Below are 10,316 nucleotides of genomic sequence, written 5' to 3' on the forward strand. Positions count from 1 at the left end.
TTTATGTTCATTCTATATGGATGGAACTCAGCTCCTCTAAATGTTCGATGATTATGTAAGGATGAAATTTAATATTTATTCAACTTTCACTCATCCTTTAAAAATATATATTAACATTTATTCTATCATAATCATCTTAATACGTAGTTTTACTTTGGGAAAATTTTAACAAAATTTCAACAGCATGCCATCTATAAATTGAACATTTTCCCATAAAAACCAAGTATAAAAACCTAATAGATTCAAGCAAGAAATTTATAATAATCTGCATCATGCCTATACCATTCAGTTCAGACATGCGAGAACCTATATCAACTATTAGCATGCAATTCACATCCCTGCATCAGCCATGCATGTGGTATTCAATTCAATCATGTAATATAGTAGAAAATAAATTTAAGATATTTAGTAAAGCTCAAGGTGGATCATACATAATAAAAATAAAGAAATGACTACTATCCATCAAAGACATTTAGTTATTAAAAAATAGTATGGACAGTATTCTACAATGCTATTCATAAAGGCATTTGGAAATAAGATATTGTGAGTATTTTGTAGAGACATGAAACTATAAAGAGAAATTCTCCCCTCCAGTTATGCATTATTATCGTCTTATGCCTTTTCATCTTTTAATATCTTAGCTAAGTGATTTACAATTTTAAATATATTAAACTTGGCATTGAATGCTTTAGGCTCAACGGATCAAAAAGTCACAATGAATATTTTTCTTGCTCATAAGCCTACTTTGCTTATTATTTTATAAGTCTTAACGCATTAGAGACACTAGTTTGAATGGCTTTTAATCCTAACTTCTCGTGCATTGGCTCCTTGAATTTTATGTATTCATCTAGATTGAAGCCTAGTGCAATCATCTTAGCCATTCAACTTCATTATGTGGATACAAAACTTTAAATTATTTGACTTTTATTTAAGAGCTTGTGAAGTGAATTTAAATAAATACTCTTAAAAGTTAAATTAGTGTTGAGTTTAGAAGAGTAATTAGATAAGTAGGACTGTCGGCCTGGATGTGCATCTAGTGGGGGGGCGAATAAACGTTCTTTGCGGATAATCAATTTTTCTACAAACATAAAAATTCATTGGCCAGAAGCAAGAGTGATATTCCACAATATATTTGAAAACAAATAAACACAAGCAAGTAAAGTAAGAAAGACAAGGGAAAGAGAAGCTTAACACGATGATGCTAACGTGGTTCGGCACCAAGCCGATGTCCATGCCTTGAGTCCAACTCAAGGATTCCCAAATCCACTAAAAAATCCCATTCAAGGCAGAGAAGCCTTTACAACACGGGTACAAAACCAAGTTGCTTACCAAAAGCTTCAACTCTAGGTGTTCACCAAGAACTCCCTCAAAGAAAGCTCATGAAAAGCTTTCAAGACTCAAAAACAACAATAAATTGAAAGATTACAATATGCTGCTCCTTCTTGAGCTAATGATACAATATAAATCTCACACTAGTATCAGTTGCAACTGATGTGTAACTAAGAACAAGTAGCAAGAGAGCCTTGAGCAAGTGAATGAACAAATATGAATGCTTCAACTAACTTCACAAACAATCAATGCTCAATTTTTTTCTTAATGAATGCTCGAGGAGTATATTTATGGCTAAGGAGACGAAATAGTCGTTGGCTAGCCATTGGGCATTTAATGAGGCAAGACAAGTCAAAAACTAAACGTTCTAGCGCATTAATTATAGTCTGTCTTCATACAAAATTGTCGATGGTTTTATGGGCTTTTCCAAAATCATCGAAGATTTTCGGTAGGACGGTCATACTTTGGCCCAAACCGTCGACCGTTTTTTAGGACTCTTCCCAAACCTTCGACGGTTTTTTGTAGGCTAGGCCCTTTTTAGAAAACCATCTAAGCACTTGATTCAATCCATTTCCTTTGGGTGCTTAACCATTGTTTAAAAATAACAGGGACCAAGTTTGTGAGTTATTAACATACTAATATTGTTTAAAACTTGTCCTTATAAAAGTTTGTAAAGGTATAGAATATCTTGTGAAAGTATATTTGAAAACTTATTGAGTTTGTTAATGATATCCTAAAACTTTCATGCGGATGCAATTGCTCAACTCTTGCTAAGTATTCTTACCAAAATCATACCACAAGAGTTCTAGGAATATCCTACCTCACACACAACCCACTATACATATAAAACATCATATGGTCTTTTATTGGTTCTACTTTGAGTATTCTTGTATGCTTTTGCTCATTGCTTCATCAAGGTTCGTCTTGATCCTTATGCTTGCTTTAGTATTCACTTGTTTATCTGAATTGAACTTGAGGAAAAATATTAGCTAACCTAAGAACCACTAATGAGTTGTTATCATCAAAACAAGCTAGAATGAAGAACCTTAACCACTAGGGCTAACATTCTCCCCCTTTTTTATGATGGCAAACCATTGGTGTTCTTTTGAAAGATTTTTCTTAAAGAAATGCTCCCCCTCAAAATATGTGTACATGTTTGAAAAATAATATAAAAATTCGTCCCCTTTAATGTATGCACTATATGTTCCTTATATCATATTTCATAAAGAAAGAATCAAACAAAATTTTGGCAGCATGTCATGTGTAACAAAAGCATTTTCCATAAAAATATGATGGTTTTATGAAATTCAGTATACCCAACATTTTAGCGAAATTCCCAATGTTAATCATTTAATCCAACACAAGCATTTTAGCACGTCCAACCACAAGCAAATTAGTAGTACGAGTCTTTTTAATAGTTCAACAATATTTCCTATAATAGCAAGTATTTTTCAACATTCAAGCAAGACGAATATAACCAGTAGCATAAGAACTTTATCATAAGTTAAATGATTCAGCATGAAAAGTAAACAATGTTTACTTGATCCAAACAAAACATGAAAGATCATTTTAGCACAACGGTATCCATAGAAATGTTTTTTTTACCAAAAGTATTGATGAGTTGCTAAAATACATGATTTTAGACCCTCATTTATCTTTGTTTATCCTCATTTTATTATGTATTTTCCTAGAGTTATTATTATTAAGAGGTATGCAAGGTTTGGTTGTTTTTTCTGGAAAAACAGGTTAAAACCGTTGAGAAGCATTATGATAAGCCAGGCAGGATTTGGAAGACTCAAAGCTTGAATTTAGATGTTCATCTAGGCTCTAGAAGCTTCGGATCATAAAGGGACACGAAGATGATGCTCGACCATGTGGCGTGACTAGTAAGACATAAGGGCGACTTAGTCTTCCACTACAAACTCCAAGGTTCAGACTGAGATTAGAATGCTACAAGGTTCGACCAGGTGTTCGACCAAGTGACTCTCTAGGGAGACCACCTTGAGATACTGAGACAAAACAGAGAGTAGAAATGCCAAGAGTCTCGATGAAGTGTTCGACCAAGAGACCTTCAGTGGCAACCATGTCGAGTTCCTAAGATTTTCTAAAGATCGAGATCTTGCAAGTCTCGACTATCAGCTCAACCAGAAAGACCTTGAGGCACGATGAAGTTGAAGACATTGAAGATTTGAATCCCTGACTTCCCATAAGACTCGACAGGGCACGCACAAGAACTATAGAGGGGTGACTTGGTCAACAGCGACGATCTTTTGTGTGAGATTTGCTGCTAACTTTCCTAACTTGTAAAAAAAACCATGTAAACCCTAGAGCCTATAAGTATTCGCTACGAACACAAGCTCTGAGTTCCTCTTTGGAATCTCGTAGGTTAGTGACAGACTTAGGACATCATTGAGAGCCAAGTTAGATTAGGAGTAGTATAGATTTTTGAGCGGTGCATGAAGTTTCCGATGATCTGTGACAACCGACGGTGTTCATGTGTCTTCCAACATATTTTACATGGTCTTCTTTTGTACTTCTTGGCATTAGTGACAGAAGTGATGAATGCAAAGGGATGATCTTGTTACATGCTTTCATTTACAACTTTCCTTTACTGCTTTCATTTATGGTTTATATTGTGATGATGTTTAGTTACAAGATTAGCATCTCTATTTCTTCAATTAGGTACAAAAATTAAGCTATTGTCTCCCATAGAGGTTCTCGTGATCGTTGAGATTGAGTATACTTCGGTTTGTGACCGTGCTCCAAACGGATGGTGCACCCTTGCTACTCTATGCCCTCGAATGGCTCCTTGGATTGTTTAGCTGAGTTATGATTAGTTTAGTACGGTCAACTTAGTGAACTTGGAGTAAGCATAACAACATCCTAAACTATACTCATGTCTAAACACTGGTTTGTAGGAGTAGAGTTAATATAGATTTGCTTGCTTTCATTTAATTGCTTTCCAGTAGTTGGTTAGATTCCACCCATTCAAAAATACCACCTTTTACATCTTTTTCATAACACGGCTATAATAAACTAATTTGGAAGTGGTTTGACAACTACGCTTTAAATCTTCATGGATTAATACCCGACTTACCCAATTTCTACTAAACATAGGATAGTTATGTTTTATAAATATTATTTTTGGTAGTTAAGGACCCGAGCCTTGGTGAGCCTGCCAAATTTTGGCATCGTTGCCAGGGGCTTAGCTACGGTTATAAGCCAACTTCTGCATTATGGTATTGTTGCCTTGTTCTTTTGATTTGCTCTCCTTTTATTTTCACTTTATTTGTTATTTTTATTTTCTTTATTTTTGTTTACTGTTTCTGAAGTTTGAATCTTTGTGCTTACAAGTGTGTATGTTTGGTCTGCATTCTTTCGAACCTAAGATAATTATATAGATCTCGAGATTGAAAAATCTCGTATGTCTCTTAGGAAACCTATCTCTAATCCATAGAAGGCTGAGTTGTATGAACTGAAGGCCATGGCCGAAAAAACCCACCGATTCCCACTGAACAAATCCTTAAACCCCACGCTCCTTGCCTACCTGTGGTAGGAGAGCAACCCCTTTGGCCTCTTCGGGACAATTTTGTACCTAATGCATACACATCACCATCCTGTATCCAGTTCCCAGATGTTCAGGCTACACAATTTGAGATTAGGACTTCAATCATCTCGACATTGCCCAACTTTCATGGGAATTCCATCGAAAATCTTTATCAGCATCTAGATGAGTTATTGGAGATTCACTCCACCATCCGCATACATAGCTTAAGTGATAACGACCTTTGTCTTAGACTCTTCCCATTCTCTCTAAAGGATAAGGCCAAAAATTGGTTGACGTCCTTAGACCCAAAATCGGTGACCAACTGGGCCACCATGCAACATGAATTTCTAAAAAAGTACTTCCTAATAGGATAGACTAACCAGTTGCAAAGTGCAATCACAAGTTTCATACAAATAGATGTGGAACTTTTCTTTGAGACTAGGGAGCACTTTAGGGACCTACTCTATCAATGGCCACATCATTAAGTTCCCAAGTGGCAATTAGTCCAAACTTTTTACAAAGGGTTAGCTAAGAGAGATAGGTCTATGATTGATGCGTTGTGCGGAGGTACTTTCCTCACAAAGCACGAGAACGAGGCCTAGATTCTCTTTGTAAATTTGGCTAAAAATTCTCAGCAGCACAGCGCTGCCATTCATAGACTACCCAATCCATCAACCTCTAAACCTATGGGAGTTTATGTGTTGGCCACAAGCTATCATCTAGCCCCTACCCTCCATGCTATATTCAAAAAATTAGACCAGTTCATATACTTAGAAACGCATACAATGGCATTGGCAGAGGTTTGTGCAATATGCTTTGACCCTTCCCATACATGTTATAATTACCCTCACGCATATTCCCAGTCTGAGCTTGTGCAAGAGGAAGTGAAGGCCACCCAAAATTGGTATGATAAGCCATCTAATGACCCATATTCGAATACCTACAACCCCTGGTGGAAACAACATCCAAAATCCTCTTGGAGGCCTCAAGGTTCGGGTTTTCAATCCCAAAGACCTCAATAAGCCTTTAATGCTTTGCCTCCACGCTCATATAAAAACTTCCAAAGTCATTCTAATTTAGCCCATAGCTTTTCAACCATTCAGTAGCCATCTCTGCCTCCGCCTAGATATGATCAAAATGGTCAAGAAACAGTGCTGAGAGAACTCAAGGGCGTTGAGACTAATAACTAGGTAGACAAGCAATTACTTGACTATCACTCTAAAGCTATTACCAAGCTAGAAGCCTCTTTAGGCCAACTAGCTATTTCTTGTAGCTGCAGAGATGGGAATAAGATGTCTAACCAACCTCTAATGCATCTTAGAGAACTGGACACCAGATTATCATCTTGTCATAAGCAGGCCTAGGCGGTAATTACCTTGTAAAATGGTGGAGCGGTAAAAGAAAAGGCAAACAAGGGCAAGGATGAGAAGATAATAGAAGTAGAACGGAAGGCTAGATTAAACTCTTATTTCGAAGCTTCCATAGCCTCAAATAGATAATGTTGGCCTAGTTAGGCTTACAAACTCTTGATTTTGATGATAACAAAGTAAAGTTATCAAATATGTTTCGAAGTGATATTATTTTAGGAAAAGATGATTTGCTCAAAGTTCACATACCTAGCATGAAATCTCTCAAGGATTAAAGAACAAGGAAAGCCTTACATTAATTCGAGTGATCCATAATGAAAGCTCAGAGAAGTATGAAAGATCCAAGATCAGCATCAAAAGGACTCAAAGCAAAGAAGTGTAAAATTTGTTTATAGAACAAGCTTTGTAAGTACTTCAAAGTTGATTCAAATATGAATTTTCATTTTGAAGCTCATTAGGTAAAGACATACTTAAGAAACCTTAGTTTTAAAATCTTGGAACATGTTTTTCAAAGTTAAACAAGTTAAAATTCCAAGGTTAATTAAAAAAAAAAGAGAGAAATAAAAAATGACTTGAAGAGAGAAACAACCAACTTACAGACGACTGTCTGTATAAGGACAAATGACTGGAAAGTTAAACAACCTAAACTAAGAAGAACAGAAGCCTGATAGACGACTGTCAACTAGCTAACAGACGACTGCTAGTGAAAACTGAGACGTCTATGCATGTTTTGTCAACCGATTGCCACTATTTCGAGTATGGTTTAAAATTGAGTTGTCATGGTGACAGACGACTGCCAACTCAAGGATAGGCGACTGCCACCTCTTTGTTTGTGAATTTTATAGTTGTAATGCATTGACAGCTGACTACCAGTAATTACATAGTCGTCTGGCTCGCGATAGATTTTAAAATTTCCAATGGGCATATTTTTGAATTTTAAATTATTTGAAGCCCAAATAAATTTAAAACTTGAACCCTACAAGTAAACTTAGGAAACAAGCAATAAGTATTTCTACATCTATAAATACCCTCAAGGTTCATTAATTTAGACACCAAGAAATCAATTCAACTATCATCCTCTCTCAAAGCTTACTGAAATTCTGAAAGCTTTCTATTGCTCTCATCACTCACGAAAATCTCTGAAGTCTTGTTGAGTTTCTCACTATGTTTGTGCATTGATTGTTGATTCTTTCATTTATTGAAAGATACTTACAGTGATAAATCTTTAGAGCTTCATATTGAATTTTCATATTATGAATTTACTGACGAACATGGTTTTTCAATTTGTACTAATTAGCTCTTTGAGGAGCAAGTTCTTGTACTCCTTGTTTTATATCTTTGTAATAGATTGATTGACGGTTCGAGTGCTGAATCGTTAGACCAAACAAGGGGATATTGTTTGGAGAAGGTGGGCTCTAGCCTTACACGAGGAATGTTGTAACTGGTATTGTTCCGCCTAGTAAAGGAATGGTGATAGTTAAACCTTTAGTGATTTTGCCAAGGGCGAGGACGTACGCTGTGTTGAAGCTGAACCTTGCAAAACCCTGTGTTCTTCTTTCTCTTCCCTACTCTTTATTTTTAAGCAAAAGTTACAATCTGTGTGGTTGCTTTAAAATTAATAAATTCTGAGTGTTCGGTTGTTAAATAAACCGAAAGGTAATTTGTTTTGTTTTGATCAATATTGATGGCGGAAACCGAAAGGGACTACGTTAGTTGATCTTCCTTAACTCATTATACTAAAAGTTTATTTAAAAGCTAAACATTGGGAAGAAGTGTAATTGTGATACCGGGCTTATACAAGTTTAGCAAATTTTCATATTGATACAGGGCCTATACAAGTTCAGCAAATTTTCATATTGATACAAGGCTATTATTACAAGAATTGAGTTGTTGATAATTTTACTTTGACTGTGATTACTCTGAATTAATTTTGATTGTATATGAGCTTTGATTATTGTTATAACACAAAAGGTATTAAAAAGGAGGAATACAATTTTTAAATCCCAATTCAACCCCCTATTGGGAAAGTTATTCCAATTTCAATTGGTATTAGAGCCTAGTTATAGTAATTCATAATAAGAAACTATAAAAAGATCAAATGACAAATATAGGAGTAGCACCCTTCGGTGAGGGCCAATCCTTAACCCGTCCACCAATCTTTTGTGGACACAACTATACCTTTTGGAAAAAGAGAATGCAAATCTATCTCCAACACATGGATTGGAAAGCATGAGAAGTAGTTATGGATGGAGACCTTATTCCCACTAAGACAGTAGATGGAAAACAGATTCCAAAAGATAAAAAGGATATGAACGATTCAGATTATAAAATGCTTCAAATCAATTCAAGCTCTATAAATGCTTTATACTGTGCTTTAGATGGTAACGAATTTAATAGGGTCATGGCCTGCAAGACGGCTAAAGAAATATAGGACAAATAAGAACATATGAAGGAACAATAGATGTTAGAGACAATATGATAGACATGTTAACAAGCGAGTATGAAGCATTCAAGATGAATTCGGATGAAACCATATCAAGTATGTACACAAGATTTACCCACATAATCAATTCCTTAAGTGCCTTAGGAAAAATTTATACTACCTATGAAATGATTAGAAAAATTCTAAGAGGCCTTCCCTCCATATGGGAACCAAAGGCTACAACTATCACGAAAGGTAGAAACCTAAAGACCACCTCTCTAGATGAACTCATAGGCTCACTACTTACCTATGAAATGGCCTTAATGAAAAGAAATCTTGAACCCAAGCATAAAAGGTCAATTGTTTTAAAAGCTTCTAGTAATAGCTCAAGTGAAGAAGAAAGTGAATCAAGCGACCTAGATCAAGATGAATTAGCATTCATCACTAAAAGATTAGGCAAATTCTATAGGAGCAATAAACGGTTTCCTAGAAAGTTTAATAAAAAGAAACCTGAAAAAGGAGAGACAAATAGAAAAGAAAATAAAAGTAAAAATGAACCTCCTATATGCTATCATTGTAAGAAATCAGGACATATAAAGCCAGACTGCCTGTTACTCAAGAAAGACAAGAAGAAAAATAAGGAAGCTATGAAAGCCACTTATGATGATTCAAGCTCCAGCGAGATGGAAAATGAGTCAAGTGGACAAGAGATGGCAAATATTTGCTTCATGGCTAATGACGAAGAGGTAAACTCCTACTATTCCTCTACAGAATCTTACAATGAGTCTTGTGATGAGTCTTGTGACAGCATGCCTTCCTATAAAGAATTACAAGTTGAGTTTTTTTCTTTACATAAGAGATTTATAAAAATTTCCAAGAGAAATATAACTTGGAAAGATAAAAATAAAGAATTAATGAAGCAATTTGAAACATCTAAAACCAGTGAAAAGGAGAGAGATTCTTGTATTGAAAAATTAGAAGATGAAATAAAAGAAATTATACAAGAGATAGGAAAAATTAAAGAAGATGATTTAAACAAAAAGGAGTTAGAGACAATCGAACTTAAAAAATCAGTAGAGGATAAAGAGAAACTATATATAACTTTACCAAAGGAAAAGAAAACTTTGAAAACATAATTAGACAACAAAGATTAAATGGAAACAAAGAAGGGATAGCTTTCAATGGAAAAACAAAAAAAAAAGAATAAAAAATTATACATGGGATATTTTGTCAAAGAAGCCAAGCACTATGCTAGTACTTCTTCAAACAATAAACATGAGCACACCACTTGCTACATGTGCAAGACTAAGGGTCATGTAATGTTCAATTACCCACTAAAAAGAAAATATGTTCAAAGTACAAGGAGAATGGAAAGTCAATAATGGAACTAAAAACAATACAAAGAAAGTTAAAAGAATTTGGGTTCCAGAGACTAACATAATGAATCCCTCATTATAGGTATGCTTTAGGACTACACTGTCAATGGATAAGTGGTACTTGGACAACGGGTGTTCAAGGCACATGACCGGTGATAGGACCAAGTTCACCACATTAAAACAAAAGGATGGGGGATACGTCACCTTCGGCGACAATGCCAAAGGTAAAATTATTGGCATTGGAAAAATAGGTAAAGAACCTTCCCTTACTATTG

General features: G+C 35.3%; 1 non-coding gene across 1 annotated transcript; it reads right to left on the bottom strand.

The window, feature by feature from the left end:
- Window positions 1–5,257: 5,257 nt before the first annotated feature.
- LOC131147383 (small nucleolar RNA R71) lies at window positions 5,258–5,363 on the bottom strand. The gene has a single exon (XR_009134768.1). It is a non-coding gene; the product is annotated as a small nucleolar RNA R71 (small nucleolar RNA).
- Window positions 5,364–10,316: the final 4,953 nt, after the last annotated feature.

Source organism: Malania oleifera, chromosome 1 (genome assembly GCF_029873635.1).
Source record: "Malania oleifera isolate guangnan ecotype guangnan chromosome 1, ASM2987363v1, whole genome shotgun sequence".
In the NCBI taxonomy this organism is placed as follows: domain Eukaryota; kingdom Viridiplantae; phylum Streptophyta; class Magnoliopsida; order Santalales; family Ximeniaceae; genus Malania; species Malania oleifera.